Raw genomic sequence first — 17493 nt, 5'->3', positions numbered from 1 at the left:
GTGTAGTTTGCCATGTATGGTATGTCTAAAAGATAACAATTCAGGTAGTATGTAAATACACATAAAACTATAACCTAGGTATACAACTTGTCTGCATGTTTTTGCACTCTTGCAAATTTTCATTTGAGCCACTTCAGCTAATTTTAGGAATATACCTTATATACCACATTCCCACTAATCTTTTGTCAACACTATAATTAATTTAATAATATATCAATTGCTTATAACTCACATTGAAATTCTTATCAAAAGCCCCTGAGCCCTCTCACTAAAAGATGACAGCAGAATTTTTGTGTAATTTCAAGGGCTTAACAAATCTAAAGGTCGTCCATATTCAAAATTGTAGCTAGCCTACAGTCTTTTCAGGGCTGTCGTGGGATGCGGCAACTGTCTTTTCCTCCGCAGATATTTAATGTGCATCTATTATATGCCAGGCTCTGTGCCAGTGACTGCGAATATACTGACAAAATCTTTTTTTTTTTCATTTTAAAATGTTTATGTAAGATAATTAGAGCTTAAAGAATTTTTACAAGGCTATATTAGGAAACTTAAAAAAAATGTAAGTAATGTTGCAGTGAAAATTTATCATAAACCAGGACTTGGTATATGTCTTTTCTTCCAGGATTTGGTATCTATGTGGGGAGGACAAGGGAAAGAATTATAGGAGGAAGAAGCAGAGGATAAAGATATGCTAGATATTCAGGCAATAATTTGTAGGAATAAAAATAATTTGGACTTCCATAATCTAATCATCATAATCTCCTCTCCCTGCTCACCCCCAAACAGCAAAATGAGCAAAAAGGCATCCTTTGTTGTATTTTTTCTACATCTGTTTTTATTTCCTGTTTCTAGTTTTTTTTTTTTTTAATGTTTTTATTTATTTTTGAGCCAGAGAGAGGCAGAGCATGAGCAGGGGAGGGGCAGAGAGAGGGGGAGACACAGAATCTGAAGCAGGCTCTAGGCTCTGATCTGTCAGCACAGAGCCCGATGCGGGGCTTGAACTCATGGAGTGTGAGATCATGACCTGAGCTGAAGTCAGACACTCAACCAACTGAGCCACCCAGGCGCCCCTCCTGTTTCTATTTATTTATTTTAATTGCATTTTTACAGCAGGATCAGTCCTTGAAACATGGAGAGAAGCACTCATAACCGCAGAAACAAAACTGATCCTTCACCAAAGATAGTTTTTTTTTTAATGTAATTAATTAATTTATTATTTTACATCCAAGTTAGTTAGCATATAGTGCAATAATTTCAGGAGTAGATTTCAGTGATTCATCCCCTATATATAACACCCAGTGCTCATCCCAACAGGTGTCTTCCTTAATGTCCCTTACCCATTGGGCCCCTACCCCTACCCCTCCAACAACCCTCAGTTTATTCTTTGTATTTAAGAGTCTATTATGTTTGTCCCCCTCCTTGTTTTTATATTATTTTTGCTTCCCTTCCTTTATGTTCATCTGTTTTGTATCTTAAATTCCTCATATGTGTGAAGTCATATGATATTTGTCTTTCTCTGGCTAATTTCACCTAGCATGATACCCTCTAGTTTCATCCACATAGTTGCAAATGGCAAGATTTCATTCTTTTTGATTGCTGAGTAATACTCCAGTGTGTGTGTGTGTGTGTGTGTGTGTGTGTGTGTGTGTGTGTGTGTGTATGTCTATGTATGTATGTATATCTGTCAATAGACATTTGGGCTCTTTCCATGCTTTGGCTATTGTCAATAGCACTGCTATAAAAATTTGGATGCATGTGCCCCCTGTGTGGCCGAGGTCAAAAAGGTTTTTGCCTGCTGTCTCCTCTAGGACTTTGATGGCTTCCTGTCTTACCTCTAGGTCTTTCATCCATTTTGAGTTTATTTTTGTGTATGGTGTAAGAAAATGGTCCAGGTTCATTTTTCTGCATGTTGCTGTCCAATTTTCCCAACACCATTTGCTGAAGAGACTGTCTTTATTCCATTGGATATTCGCTCTGCTTTGTCAAAGATTAGTTGGCCATACATTTGTGGGTCCATTTCTGGGTTCTCTAGTCTGTTCCGTTGATCTGTGTGTCTGTTTTTGTGCCAGTACCATGCTGTCCTGATGATTACAGCTTTGTAATCATCTTGAAGTAGGGATTGTGATGCCTCCAGCTTTGGTTTTCTTTTTTGGATGGCTTCGGCTATTCAGGATGTTTTGCTGGTTCCATACAAATTTTAGGATCATTTGTTCTAGCTCTGTGAAGAATGCTGGTGTTACTTTGATAGAGATTGCATTGAATATATAGATTGCTTTGGGTAGTATCGACATTTTAACAATATTTGTTTTTCCAATCCAGGAGCATGGAATATTTTTCCATTTTTTTGTGTGTCTGCTTCAATTTCATTCATAAGCTTTCTATAGTTTTCAGTGTTGAGATTTTTCATCTCTTTGGTTAGGTTTATTCCTAGGTATTTTATGGTTTTTGGTGCTGTTGTAAATGGGATTGATTCTCCTGATTTCTCTTTCTGTTGCTTCATTATTGGGGGATAGGAATGCAACCGATTTCTGTGCATTGATTTTATAGCCTGCGACTTTCTGAATTCATGGATCAGTTCTAGCAGTTTTTTGGTGAAATCTTTTGGGTTTTCCAAATAGAGTATCATGTCATCTGTGAAGAGTGAAACTTTTGACTTCCTCCTTGTCGGTTTGGATGCCTTTTATTACTTTGTGTTGTCTGACTGCTGAGGCTAGGACTTCAGATACTATGTTGAGTAACAGTGGTGAGAGTGGACATCCCTGTCTTGTTCCTGACCTTAGGGGGAAAGCTCTCAGTTTTTCCTCATTGAGGATGATGTTAGCGGTGGGTCTTTCATATTTGGCTTTTATGATCTCTAGGTATGATCCTTCTTGCCCTACTTTCTTGAGTGTTTTTATCAAGAAAGATGCTCTATTTTGTCAAATGCTTTCTCTGCATCTGTTGAGAGGATCATGTGGTTCTTGTCCTTTTATTGGTGTGATATATCACATTGATTGTTTTCTGGATGTTAAACCAGCCCTGTATCCTAGGTATAAATCCCACTTGGTCGTGGTGAATAATTTTTTTAATATATTGTTGGATCCGGTTGGCTAGTATCTCCTTGAGGATTTTTGCATCCATTGGTGAGATCTTTTTGATATGTAAAGCCTTTTTCAGTGGATTTGTTTTCTTCTTGACCCTTTCTTCCTTTAATTTCCTGAAACAATCTCTTTCCTTTTCTGAGGAACTCAAATCTGGTATACTTTTCCACAGCAGGAGCACTCTCTCTCCTTTCTGCTTACTTACTGGATACCTAGTTCCTTTCCTCCAACACTGTCTGAAGTCTTACAGATTTTTTTTCTTCTTACCATTTTCTCCCTGAAGCCCTAGTTTATTACTCTTCCTTAATCTTACAGCTCTAGGTGGCCTCTCTGAGTTCATTTGAATTAATGATGCCAGTTTAATTATTTCATTTCTCTTTTCTGGGCTCTTGCAGCTGGCACTGCTACCAACTTTCCCTTTAGTTATGTAACAACAGGGCCACTATCCTCATCCACAAGCAGCACAAAATAGCACATAATCTCCAGAATCCACTGCCGCATCCTTGTAGAAAACACAGAGGATTTAGTATTGGAAAGGCCTTTCACCATCATGTAGCCTACCCTCCTCGTCTTGTCCTCTTTACATCATTGTGACCTCACTGTGTATGTGAAACTCAGGCTTCAGTACATCTGATGTTTTGGTGATTTCTAAACCCATTAAACCTGTTAAGTCTAGAAATGAAGAGTGTGTGGTAGATCGTTAGTTCTCTCTTGGCCTTGCCATGATTCTGTTTCGCAGTCTTGCTTCCCCAGCCCAAGCCCCATCCCTAGCCACAACTATTAGGCCTTTATTTCACAGTGTTTGGACTCAGTCACAGAGTTATGTTTCAAAGAAAATCAGAAAAGTTTAGCCTGGATCTGTTTTCTAAAGTTGCTTCAGAGTTCTCTGAAGAATCCTGAATCCTTTCCATGTTTTTACAAAAGTTCTGTTCATTTTTTCATTACTTCAAAGAATTTGAAGTGTTACATAGCTACATCTTGAACCTATTACAGTGAAGTGATAATCAGGATCCCCAGCAGAGAAATCTCTTGCTGAAATCTGCATTCCTTTGGTATACTACACCAAGTCAAAGAATCTTCTTTAATTCTTTCTTTTCTGCCCTCCTCTCTCATGCTCCTGAGGAAAAGAAGTATGTTCTGCTACCCAAGCTATCAGAGACATGCTGAGCTGTTATGTTGTAGACTGAATTGTATCCCTTCTCCACCACTCCCCAAACATATGTTGAAGCCCTGACCCCCCAGTGTGATGGTATTTGGAAATGGGCCTCTGGGAGATAAGTAGGTTTAGATGAAGTCAGAGGGTAGATCCCTTGTGAAGGATTGGTGCCTTGTAAGTAAAAGACAACCGAGAGCTTGTTCTCTCTCTCTCCCCTAATACTCACCCCCCAACACACACACACACCATGTGATGACACAGTGAAAAAGTGTCCGTCTACAAGCCAAAAAGAAAGCTCTTACCAGAAACCAACCATGCTGGCATCTTTACCTTGGACTTCTAGTATCTAGAACTGTGAGAAAAATAAATTTCTGTTCAAGGTACCAACTCTGGTATTTTGTTATAGCAGCCCAAGCTAAGACAGATTTGGGTACCAGGAGTGGGGTACTTCACTAATACCTAAACCTGTGTCAGCAGCTTTGTAACAGGGTAGAGGCTAGAAGAGGTTTGAGATGCTTGCTAGAAATAGGACAATTTGGTAGAGTCTCAAAAATGAGGAATATGGTGTTAGAAACTGGAGGAAATGCAATCCTTGTTATAAAATGGCAAAGAGCTTTGAACTGTGTTGTGGTGTTTTGTAGAAGGAAGAATTGTGAGCAGTGCAATTAGATATTTAGCGGAGGAGATTTCTAATCAAAGTGTTAATGGAGCAGTGTGATTCCTCCTGACTGCTTATAGTAAAATGCAAATGGAGAGAGAAGAATTAAAGAAGGAATTGTTAAGGAAAAAATAACTAGAATTTGAAGATTTGGAAAATTTCTCAGCCCATCCATATTGCAAAAAATGAAGCTTGTTCTGCAAAGAATACTGTGTGGCTAGAAAACCATCTGATAGGGGCGCCTGGGTGGCTCAGTTGGTTAAGCGGCCAACTTCGGCTCAGGTCATGATCTCGCGGTCCGTGAGTTCGAGCCCCACGTCGGGCTCTGTGCTGACAGCTCAGAGCCTGGAGCCTGCTTCTGTTTCTGTGTCTCCCTCTCTCTCTGCCCCTCCCCCGTTCGCACTCTGTCTCTCTCTGCCTTTCAAAAAATGAATAAATGTTAAAAAAAAAAATTAAAAAAAAAAAAAAAGAAAACCATCTGATAAAGAGTTTCAGGATTTTTGAGCAAACATACTGCCAGTTTCAACTAAATACAGAGTTTGGACAAAATGAAGAAAGGCTGTTGGACTTCTTGGATTTGACAAAATGGGATGATGGAGCTCTGTGGTTGTGAACGTGGATTGTTCTTCAAGAAGGAGAAATGACCCCAAAGGCAATTCAGATACCATCAGGCCACTGCCTCAGTCTCAATAGGCCTTATGGCTTCTTTTGGAAGCTTTGGGGACCAGACTCCACAGGGCCATGGAGGTGATGCTGCCACCCCAGTGGGCCTGGAAGGTGGGACATTGAGCCAGAAAGGATTATTCGTGAGCCTTAAAACCTAATGGAATTTGTCTTGCTAGGTTTTGGACTTGCTTGAGTCCTGTCACCACTTTCTTCCTTCTGATTTCTCCCTTTTGGAATGCTAATGTCTACATTATGTTTTAGAAGCATATAACTTGGGGCACCTGGGTGGCTCAGTCAGTTGAGCGACCGACTTCGGCTCAGGTCATGATCTCACGGTTTGTGAGTTCGAGCCCCACATCAGGCTCTGTGCTGACAGCTCAGAGTCTGGAGCCTGCTTCAGATTCTGTGTGTGCCTCTCTCTTTGCCCCTCCCCCACTCATGTTCTCTCTCTGTCTCAGAAATAAATAAACATTAAAAAAAAAGAAGCATATAACTTGTCCGGTTCCATAGCTGGAGAGGAATGTTGCCTTAGAATAAACTGTATCTTAATTTTCACCCATATTTGACTTAAATGATATTAGATGAAACTTTGGACTATAGAGTTGATGCTGGACTGAGTTAAGACTTTGGGGGCTGTTGGGATGAAATGAGTATTTTTTTTTTTGCCTGTAAGAAGGAAATGAATTTGGGGGCCCTGAGGCAAAATGCTGTGGACTGGATTTTGTGCCCCAGATTCTTATGTTGAAGCCCTGACCCCCCCAGTGTGATGGTATTTAGAGATGGGGCCTTTGGGGGATAATTAAGTTTAGATGAGGTATCAGTGTGGGGCCCTTATGATGGGATTGTTGCCTTGCTCTCTTTCCCAGTCATGTAAAGACACAGTGAGAAGGCAGCCATCTACAAGCTAGGAAATGAGCCCTTACCAGAAATCAGCTATGCTGGCACCTTGATCTTGAACTTCTAGGTTCCAGACTGTGAGAAAATAAATTTCTGTTACTTAAGCCACCCAGTCTGTGGTATTTTGTTATGGTAGCCCGATATTAGCCAGATATTAGACATTCTTTTCTTTTAGATTCTTCACAACTTTTTTTTTTTTTCCTTCTTTCCTCTGAGCTATCTCTGAGGATTATGCATCCCACTCTTTACTTTCTAAGTCACTGATGGCTGTGAAAATGTAACATCTACACATTCATCCCCTCTCAGAATAATCCAGAGAAGGTTCAGGAAGGTATGACTTGTCCTAGTTCATACAGAAAAGCCTGAAAAAGACAAGTAGAACTCAGGATTTCTAGACATTCCTTGATATTTTTCCACTAAGTTGGTCATTAATGTTTTCTTATAAATCAAAAATACATCAGAAGACTGATAAGATAAATTTGTAAATTTATTCATAAGAAAGGGCTTAAAGATAGAAGTCATATTTATTATATATTTGATCACCTTTTTGGTTAAAAATCACCTGAGATTGGGTCTGTTTACAAAACTCTAGACCATAAAGTCTCCAGGTACAGACCCTTATCCCCAGATACTAAAGTTTTGTTAAAAATTTTTGTTTTTAGGTCAGAATTTGCCAAATATTACTATGCACTATGGCCTTAGATCAACTTTTTATGCACTTATATTACCTGCCTGGCCTTGTAGTTACTTGAATTTGTGAATTCTAGTGTAAATCATAAATTCTGTAACAGTTGAGTTATATCACTAGGTACTAAGATTACTTAGGGAAAACCAAGCAGAAGGATAGATCTAGGTAACAAGTAAAATATAATCCACATGAAGGAGAAACTCTACTGGACTCATTCTCTGCTGTCTCCCCTAGCATCTCATAGACTGCAAAGTATCAAATAAATTAATGTCTCCCATACCTAATACCTCTTCCCCTAAACATTACATATCCCCAGATTCTCTGAGTGCAAGGAATGATGCTGGCTCTACTTTTCCCATGGCCCATAGACTTCTCTGAGTTCCTGTGAATACCTATTTAATGTCCCAGCCCCCACTGAGCCACTAAATAAGTAGTTAAGATTACGCTTAATCTTTATGGGTATGGGTCTAGTCACTTCCAGTGTATCATTTCCTTAAACTTTGAATCCTGGAAGTAGGAATGGAAACAATGTAGGTTGTTGATTATATAACTTAACAGGGAGAAAACAGGCATAGAAAATATATAATAGTGAATGATCAGAAAGTTATTTAGGCCTAACTTCGGAGTGTGTCATTCAAGACACACAACCTCAACTCTATCTTTCCTATAGAGACCCCTTTCAGCTCTTTTATTGTATTGCTATTAACTATGTAACTGTGTAAAGAGAAAGATGTTTATAAAGAAAGGGATACCCACTACATTGCAGTGATTTAAGGGTGATAGGTGACTTGCTCCTATTGCATTTACCGTTCAGTGATTACATTGCAACTTTATATCTTCTGGTTTAGGAATGTAGCTTTTTTTTTTAATTACTCATTTTCATTATAGATAAATTCTATTTATTAACAAAATTTGCTCCCAAGCCCCAGTTCTTGTATTTGGTGTCTAAAAATACAGAAATAATTTAATTTGTAGATTTTATGTAGGAAGATTGCCAGGGGGTTAATTGGAGAGAGAATTACGGTTACATTCACACACTGCCCCTTGAAACTGAAGGGTTGTGTATATCTAATGGATAACAATACAAATAACATGAACCTGGTTTAATTGACAGATGTAGAAAGGGATGGGGAAGCTGGGACCCAGTGATGCATATACTGAAGAGTTTTGAAGGAACTCCTGGGTGAGATGGGGGAACTACTGGCCAAAGTATGAACATTGGCTATACCAGCAGACTGCAGGTACAGTGTGACTCACCTCTTGAGAAAATTCCTAGGAGGATCTCAGTAATGTCTGGAAGACTTGTGAGTTTCACTGCTATTCATGATGAAGTATATAACCATGTACTCTATGGACCAGTATCAGAGCATCACCTGGAAGCTTGTTCAAAATGCATGATCACAAGCTCCACCTAAGAGCTGTTGGATCAGAATCTGCATTTTAATAAGAACATTAAAGTTTAAGGGGTGCCTGGGTGGCTCAGTCAGTTAAGAGTCCAACTTCTATTCAGGTCATGATCTCACAGCTCTAGAGTTTGAGCCCTGTGTTGGGCTCTGTGCTGACAGCTCAGAGCCTGGAGCCGACTTGAGATGGATTCTGTGTCCCCGTCTTTCTCTGCCTCTGCCCTTCTCATGCTCTCTGTTTCTCTCTCTCAAAAATAAATAAACATTAAAAAAATTTTTTTTAAAAGTCAGTTGTTTCAGCGGCTGACTTCGGCTCAGGTCATGATCTCACAGTTTGTGAGTTTGAGCCCCGCAATGGGCTCTGTGCTGACAGCTTAGAGCCTGGAGCCTGCTTCAGATTCTGTGTCTCCCTTTCTCTTTGCCCCTTCCCCACTCATGCTGTCTGTTTCTCTCTCAAAAATAAGTAAACATTAAAAAAAAGTTTTCAAAAAAAGAATATTAAAGTTCAAGAAGCACTCATCTATAATAAAGGGAAAGAAATTGCTGCACAGAATACTGAGCATAATCTCCAGGAAAAAAGAACCATGCTTGACAAATATGTTGAGGCTTTTTAAGGGAATTAAATATACACATGGGAAAAGGTTAACATTGTATTATTCAGAGCTATACTTGATCAGGTGACAATGGGCCAAGGTACAGAGCTCTGGCAGACCCAAAGAATGACATGTATATAGGGTAGGTGGTAGTATGTTAGATAAATTTTTAGCTAGAATTGTTCTTTTCCAAAGGAATATGTGAAGACTTAAGTTTCGAAAATAGATCCAATACTAGAAGATATCTTTTGAAGAAGAAAGAAAGGTGGAAGACAAATAAAACCTGGGAACCAGGGTCGAAGAAGAATCCTTGAACCGCACTATTAGCTTGGACAGGAGTAGAGCAGGCCTGTTCTCAGTAGGTTAATACTAGGCTGGTGAGTCAGCATCAGGAGGCTGTTGGAACAGAGGCTAGGAATTCAAATGCCCGTGGTTGGAACTACCTAGAGACTAGAATGTAAAGCATGGATGTACTCCCAAGAGACAGGGACATGAAGGTCAGTGTGAGACTGACTCGCTGTAAGTATACTGATGAAATAAAAGCTCCTGTACACGTCCCTTTGTTTAAGGTCTGATTGGTCTCAGAAAATGGGGATCTAATACATGTGCAAGGATGTGAGTATAGTATATACATCATTGTAGTTGTTCTTTTTTAGACCTTTGGTAATCATTTGACACTTGTCATAGCAAAAGCTATTTAAGCAAAGGAATAGGTAACTGTAACATCAAGATAGACTTAAACATCACTAGTTTTTGGTTTGAAAAGATGATAGTGAATATGCTTGAAGTCAGGTGTTCTGGATAAAGTAATAGGAACTGTTCATGAGCAACAGAGAATCCCATGAAGTTTTATTGGAGACAAATTTGAGTCCAAAAAGGGACCACCAGTTCATACCATGGGCTAGTAAACTTACTTACCTTGTGGTAAGGATCAAGTAAGATGTGAATATAGAGCGACAGTGGTATAAAATAGATGATTTGATTGTCCTGAAGAAAGCTTGAGTCCACACCCAGTACTTGTAGGAACTGATGTGAAGAGGGAAGATACAGGGCAAATAGTAAGAAGTTGTCGTAGGAAAAGGAATTCCATGAAGCCCAGAGCCCCAGAACTGGGGTTATTTGGAAGACTATAAGGAAATGACGTAGAGTTTCAGATATTTAGAATGTGGGAGGAACTAATGGGGAATTAGAGGGGCTTGAGTGGTGGTAGAAGACCCATACCAGTATCACGGAAGAGGGAGTTAACAGCTAATGCGGGCATCCCGGTGACCAGTGTTAAAGCTGGAGAGTGATAGTTGGGCGCCAAGAGGTGCTTGGGGATGTAACTGCATGAGGGAACCTAATGTGGTAGCAGAGTTGAAGACTGCTGGTCTGGGTGTTGGAGAGCCCAGTTCTAATCTTGGCCCCCGAGACCACTTCACTTTGGTCGTTGGGGACCGTTTGAGCCACGAAATGAAGACACTAGAATATTTTGTCTAAATCCCTTCAAGCTCTTGATACTCAGCTTTTTACGAAGAGAATGTTTTCATTACTGATTGAAAATGCAAATACAGCACTCGCTTCGGCAGCACATACACTAAAGTTGGGACGATGCAGAGAAGATTAGCACCGCCCCTGCACAAGGATGACATGCAAATTCGTCCACACTTTTTTGCACTATGTGCTAACTAACTTGAATGTAAATTTTAAAAACAAATTTAAAAAAAACTGTAAGAGGGAGGTAGAAGAGAGTCAGGGAGATGTGACTATAGAAGAACAATCAGAGAGAACAAAATTGCTGGCTTTGAAGAGAGAGAAAAGGAGCCATGATCCAACTGACTTGGGCAGTCTTTAGAAGCTGGAAAAAGTAAGGAAAGGAATTTGTCCCTAGGAGCCCCAGGAAGGAATGCAGCTCTGTCAATACTCAGATTTTAGCCCAATGAGATCTGTGTGCAACTTGTAACCTTCAGAATTGTAAGATAATTTCTGTTCTTAAAAAAAAAAATGCAAGCATAATTTTTAAAGGTTGAATGAATAAAGTCATAGAAGGCCAGACCACAGTTGATGACAAAGGAAAATTCAGTGTTTAGCACCATGTCTGTAACTTGGAAGATGTGAAGGAAGGTATTCTGCCCTTACACCGTAGGGTCTTTGTCAAGTGATCTAACACCAGTAGCATGTGGGTGGACCACAAGTCTCACCTAATTTGGTGTTTGTAATGCTTAAGGGGATACTGAGTTTCAAGCCTTTTCTTTATGCTTCCCTACTAATTGACTGACAGTAATGTGGTTTCCACTACTCTGTTCTCTTAGAGCCTTGCTACTCAAGGTGTGGTCCATATACCAGCAGCATCAGCATCACCTGGAAGCTTGTTAAAAATGCAGAACTCACACTCCACCCAGACCTACTGAATCAAAATCTGCCATTTAATATGATTGCTAAGTGATATGTATGTATAATAAATCTTAAGCACTGCTCCTGTAGCTATGGTTCTCAAACTTTTACAAGTAACAGAATCTCCAGAAGGGCTTGTAAAAATAAACTGCCTGGGGGTTTCTGATTCAGTAGATCTGGAATAGGGCCCAAGAATTTACATCTTTAACACCATAGGAACACTAAAGCTTTTATTAGAGACTCTGACTAATCACATTATGTTTTTGCTTATCTGTTTCAGGTTTGTTTTCAATCTTCCTGGTAAGACTGTAATTTCTTGTGTAGTGTTCCTCTGGAGAAGGGCAGCTTTATTGAGCTATAATTCACAGACTGTGCAGTTCACCTATTTGAAGTGTACAATGCAGTGGCTTTTAGTGTATTCACAGATATGTGCAGTCATTAATACTGTCCATTTTAAAACATTTACATCACCTCAGAAAGAAACCAAATAGGTGGAACACACAGGATGTTTAGGGCAGTGAAACTATTCCATATTGCATAGGATACTGTAATGGTGGATAAATAGCATACGTTTGTCAAAATGTATAGAATGTACAACACCAAGAGTAAATCCTAAATGTAAACTATGGACTGTGGATGGTAATGATGTGTCATTGTATGTTTATTTATTGTAACAAATGTACCCCTCTGGTGCAGATGTTGATAGTGGGAGGCTGTACATGTGTGTGGCATGGGTATGTGGGTACTCTGTACTCCTGCACAGTTTTGCTGTGACCCTAAAGCTGATCTAAAAAATCTTTTTGAAAAAGAAAGGAACCCCATTTCCTTTAGCTATCACCTCTTATCCCCACTTCCCACCAAACCCTAAGCGACCATCAGTCATCTCATGTTTCTTCTGCATGATACAAGTACTTGGCAAAGTGCTAGATGTGTTATTAATGCTAATAGTTACCATTTACTAAGAGCTTAATGTGCAAATAATTGCATCATCCAACTTAATCTTCATGACAACTCTATGTTAAAGTTGAGAATGTTGAAGCTTAAAACAGGTTAAATGACAGGGCGCCTGGGTGGCTCAGTGGTTGGGTGACTGACCCTTGATTTTGTTTCAGGTCATGATTTCATGGTTGGTGGGATCAGGCCCTGCATGGGGCTCTGTGCTGACAGTGCAGAGCCTGCTTGAGATTCTCCCTCTCTCTCTGCCCCTCCCCTGCTTTCACTCTCTCACATACCCAATAAATAAGCAAACAAACAAAATTCCAAAATGCCATGTATGTAGAAAAATATTTCTGTAACTGATGACAGAAATTACTGCCTGTGTTTTCTTCTGGTTTTATTGTTTCAGGTCTCACATTTAGGTCTTTAATCATTCTGAGTTTATGTTTGTGTATGGTATAAGAAAGTGGTCTGGGGGTGCCTGGCTGGCGCAGTCGGAAGAGCATGTAACTCATGATCTCAGGGTCATGAGTTCAACTCCCATGTAGGGTATAGAGATTACTTAAATAAACAGGTATTTGTTAAAGAAAGAAAGAAAGATGGCCAGTTTCATTCTTTTGCATGTAGTTGCCCATTTGTTGTTGTCCATGTAATCCCAGCACCATTTGTTGAAGAGACTGTCTTTTCCCCATTGTATGTTCTTGCCTCCTTTATCATAGATTAATTGACCATATACACGTGGGCTTATTTCTGTGCTCTCTATAATACATCTGTAGGATATGAATCAGGATTCTATGTATTAAAATTTTTTATAGATACTACCAGTTGTCTATTTAAAGGCTGCACCACTTCAGCTTTGTGCATAATTAGAACCCAAATCTTTATCTAAATACCATTCTTCTCCACAAGGAGCTTAGTAGTATGACTGGTTTGGGACCTGTGGCAGGTAAAGAATAAAGTCAGCCTAGGACATCTTGTGCCAAAAAATAAGGAAGTCCTCAAAGACTAATGGGGTCTTGTCAAAGGATACAAAGAGCCAGCTGCAAGAGGCCCTGATGACCAAATTTGGGACAATTTGAACATCAAACAAATGCTTCTATTACATTAAATTTTTAAAAATCAGTGAACCTCTAGTGATACCAAGCAAAAGGTAGTAGAAGGAGAGAGTGAAGCTCTTTTTTAAAGAATACTAGCTAATAAATGCAGAAGGAATTACAGTATTAAAAAACAATGACCATTTCTCAACCCCCAATGTAATATGTAAAATTAAATTCAAGCATGGATCATCATGGAGGCTAAAACTAGGTGAGAGGTTGTTGAACTGTTTACATGGTGCTACAGATTACTTTCTAACCAGTCACAAAGAGAAAGAAATACATAACTTTATACTAGAGAAATCCTGCAGTTACTACATTAATCAAATAATCAAACTCAACATCACTAATCCAGGACATCCTAGGACATCATGTGCTGTTTTGTTGGATTCATTAAAAAGTACCCAATTCAGTGCCCCTTGGTGGCTCAGTCACTTAAACATTCAACTTCAGCTCAGGTCATGATCTCACAGTTTGTGAGTTCAAGCCCTGTGTCAGGCTCTGTGCTGACAGCTTGGGGCCTGGAGCCTGCTTCGAGTTCTATGTCTCCCTCTCTTCTGCCCCTCCCCTGCTCACACTGTGTCTCTTTCTCTCTCTCAAAAATGAATAAACATTAAAAAAATTTTTTTAGAAAAGAAGTACCCAATTCACTTACAAATTCTTTTAAAAAAATGTTTAACCCAAACTTAATCATCCCTCACGATTATCTGCAGGATTACTCTCTATAGTTAGAATTGATTATTCTGCTGTATAACTTATGTAAGTTATGTTAGTGACTTCTCTAAGTCTCAGAGTCCTCACTAGTAAAACAGTAATAGTAGATCAGATATGTGTGCAAAAACCTAAATATACTGTTTAGTTTGTATAGTTAGTAACCTACAAATAGTTTAGTGTATAGTAAGAATTTAGGATATTGGTTCACCTCTGCTGTCGAATAAATCCATTCATGACCAACATGGAAACAGCTGAATGAAAACAACATTTCTTTTTTCCACAAATAATTTCCTTGTCTTCATTATTCCGTGTAATGTGATAGTATGTTTTATAAATTCCCTACACTTGCTTAGATCCATAAGCTAATATAAGTCCCAAATATAAGTCCCAAATATGCCAGAAGTCCTTCTAATCCCAAATGTTCAGAGGAGATTTTAGGTAAGAGAGCATGGATTAGAGTATTTTTGTACTGTATAAATTTAGATTGACCTGTGACAAAATTACCAATTTTATACAAAAATGGTCAAATAGCAATTTTATGTAGCTCAGCCTAATGCATGCCTTAGTGGTAGAGCCTTGGTACATTATCTTTATTTGCCAAGCAGACTTTTTTCTCGTACGTTTTAGAGAAAGATTTGTTCAGGGGTGGCTGGTGCCTCAGTTGGTTAAGCGTCCAGCTGTTGGTTTCGGCTCAGGTCATGGTCTCAAGGTTTGTGGGATTGAGTCCTGCGTTGGGCTCTGCTGACAGCGCAGAGCCTGCTTGGGATTCTGTCTCTCCCTCTCTTCTGCCTCTCACCTGCTCGTACGTGTGCGTGCACACTCTCTCTCAAAAATTACAGTAAAAATAAACATTATTTTTAAAAATTTTAAGAAGATTTAGAGAAAGATTTGTTCAGAGGAGGACAGAGAAGGATTTGGATCAGTTCAGGTTTGAAGGGAATTGTGATGTGATGTGGTATTCTAATTATCTTAGGGTGTTTCTTCATTTCCTACTCTCCACTCCCACCCCATCTGCGTTAGTTATTCTTTTCAGTTACTTCTTGGCTCTTCTCTGCCTTTTTTCCCAGGTAGTGGGAAATGAGGCAAAGGACAGAACATTTTTTCATTTCTTCTTTTTTCCTCTCTTTGAACTCTGGATTAGTCTTTTTGAATAGGCAGTTGGAGAATCTTGAAGACTTGAGAGTTGTAGTTTCTCAGAATTTCTTTCACAGGTAGCACTTAGAAATAATAATGTACTTTTTTTTTTTTTAACTGGTAGAATATGGAAGTTAGGACAGGTTGAGGTATTTCTTTTTTTTAATGTTTCAAGTTTTTATTTAAATTCTAGGTAGGTAACATACAGTGTAATATTAGTTTCAGGAGAATTTAGTGATTCATCACTTACATGTAATATCCAGTGCTCATCATAACAAGTGCCCTCCTTAATCCCCATCACCTATTTAGCCCATCCCCCACCCGTCTGCCTCTAGCGCCCTCAGTTTGTTCTCTATAGTTAACAGTTTCTCTTATGGTTTGCCTCCCTCTTTTTTTTTCTTTCCCCATGTTCATCTGTTTTGTTTCTTAAATTCAACATAAGAGTGAAATCATACAGTATTTTTCTTTCTCCGATATATTTTGCTTAGCATTATACTCTCTAGGTCCATCATTTGTTGTTGCAAATGGCAAGATTCAATTCTTTTTTATGGCTAATATTCCATGGTGTGTATGTATGTTTGTACATACATGCATGTATATACGTATGTATATACGTATATGTGTACATACATATACATATATAATACATATATGGATATATACATATATGTACATACATATATATATGTATATATGCCACATTTTCCTTATCCATTTATCAGTCAGTGGACATTTGGGATCTTTCCATAATTTGGCTATTGTTGAGAGTGCTGCTGTAAACATCAAGGTACATGTGCCCCTTTAAATCAGTGTCTTTGTATCCTTTGGATAAATACCTAGTAGTGCAGTTGCTGAGTCACATAGTAGTTCTGTTTTTCACTTTTTGTGGAACCTCCATACTGTTTTCCAGAGTGGCCACACCAGTTTGCATTCCCGCCAGCAGTGCAAAAGTGTTTCCCTTTCTCTGCGTCCTTGCTAATACCTGTTGTTCCCTGAGTTGTTAAATTTTAGCCATTCTGACAGGTGTGAAGTAGTATCTTATTGTAGTTTTGATTTATATATTCCCAATGATGAGTGATGTTGAACATCTTTTCATTTGTCTCTTGGCTATCTGTATGTCTTTGGAAAAATGTCTATTCATGTCTTGTGTCCATTTCTTCACAGGATTATTCGGTTTTTGTGTGTTGCATTTGATAAGTTCTTTATACATTTTGGATACTAACCCTTTATCAGATGTGTCATTTGCAAAGATCTTCTCTCATTCCAGCGGTTTCCTTTTAGTTTTGTTGATTGTTCGCTATGCAGAAGTTTTGTCTTGATGAGGTCCCAATAGTTCGTATTTGCTTTTGTTTCCCTTCCCTCCAGAGACATGTCTAGTAAGAAGTTGCTGTGGCTGAGATCAAAGAGGTTGCTGCCTGTGTTCTCATCTAGGATTTTGACAGTTCTCTGCCTCACATTTAGGTCTTTCATCCATTTTGAATTTAGTTTCGTGTATGGTGTAAGGAAAGTGGTTGAGTTTCATTCTTCTGCATGTCTCTGTCCAGTTTTCCCAACACCATTTGTTGAAGAGACTTTCACTGGATATTCTTTCCTGCTTTATCGAAGGTGAATTAACCATATAGTTGTGTGTTCATTTCTAGGTTTTCTATTCTGTTCCATTGATCTATGTGTCTGTTTTTGTGCCAATACCATACTGTCTTGATGACTACAGCTTTGTAATATAGCTTGAAGTCTGCAATTGTGATGCCTCCAGCTTTGCTTTTCTTTTTCAGGATTGCTTTGGCTATTCAGGGTCTTTTGTGGTTCCATACAAATTTTAAGATTGTTTGTTGTAGCTCTGTGAAAAATACTGGTGGTTATTTTGATAGGGACTGCACTGAATATGTACATTGCTTTGGGCAGTATAGACATTTTAACAGTATTCTTCCTGTCCATGAGCATGGAATATTTTTCCATTTCTTTGTGTTATCTTCAGTTTCTTTCATAAGTGTTTATAGTTTTTGGAGTACAGATCTTTTACCTCTTTTGTTAGATTATTTCCTAGGTTTTTGGTATAATTGTAAATGAGATCACTTTCTTGATTTCTCTCTCTGCTGTTTCA

The 17493-nt window shown here is 38.8% G+C and overlaps 1 protein-coding gene and 1 pseudogene across 2 annotated transcripts in view; both read left to right on the top strand.

Annotated features, from left to right (window-relative positions):
• Positions 1 to 17493, top strand: part of SPPL2A (signal peptide peptidase like 2A) — a 51906-nt gene that overhangs the window by 1202 nt on the left and 33211 nt on the right. The gene's annotated exons all lie outside the window — the stretch shown is intronic.
• Positions 10694 to 10794, top strand: LOC112856564 (U6 spliceosomal RNA; annotated as a pseudogene).

The sequence above is a fragment of the Puma concolor genome, chromosome B3, assembly GCF_028749965.1.
Source record: "Puma concolor isolate L17-30 chromosome B3, mPumCon1.1.hap2, whole genome shotgun sequence".
NCBI lineage: Eukaryota > Metazoa > Chordata > Mammalia > Carnivora > Felidae > Puma > Puma concolor.
The sequence above is the reverse complement of the archived record's forward strand: the minus strand, read 5'-3'. Positions and strand labels throughout refer to the sequence as shown.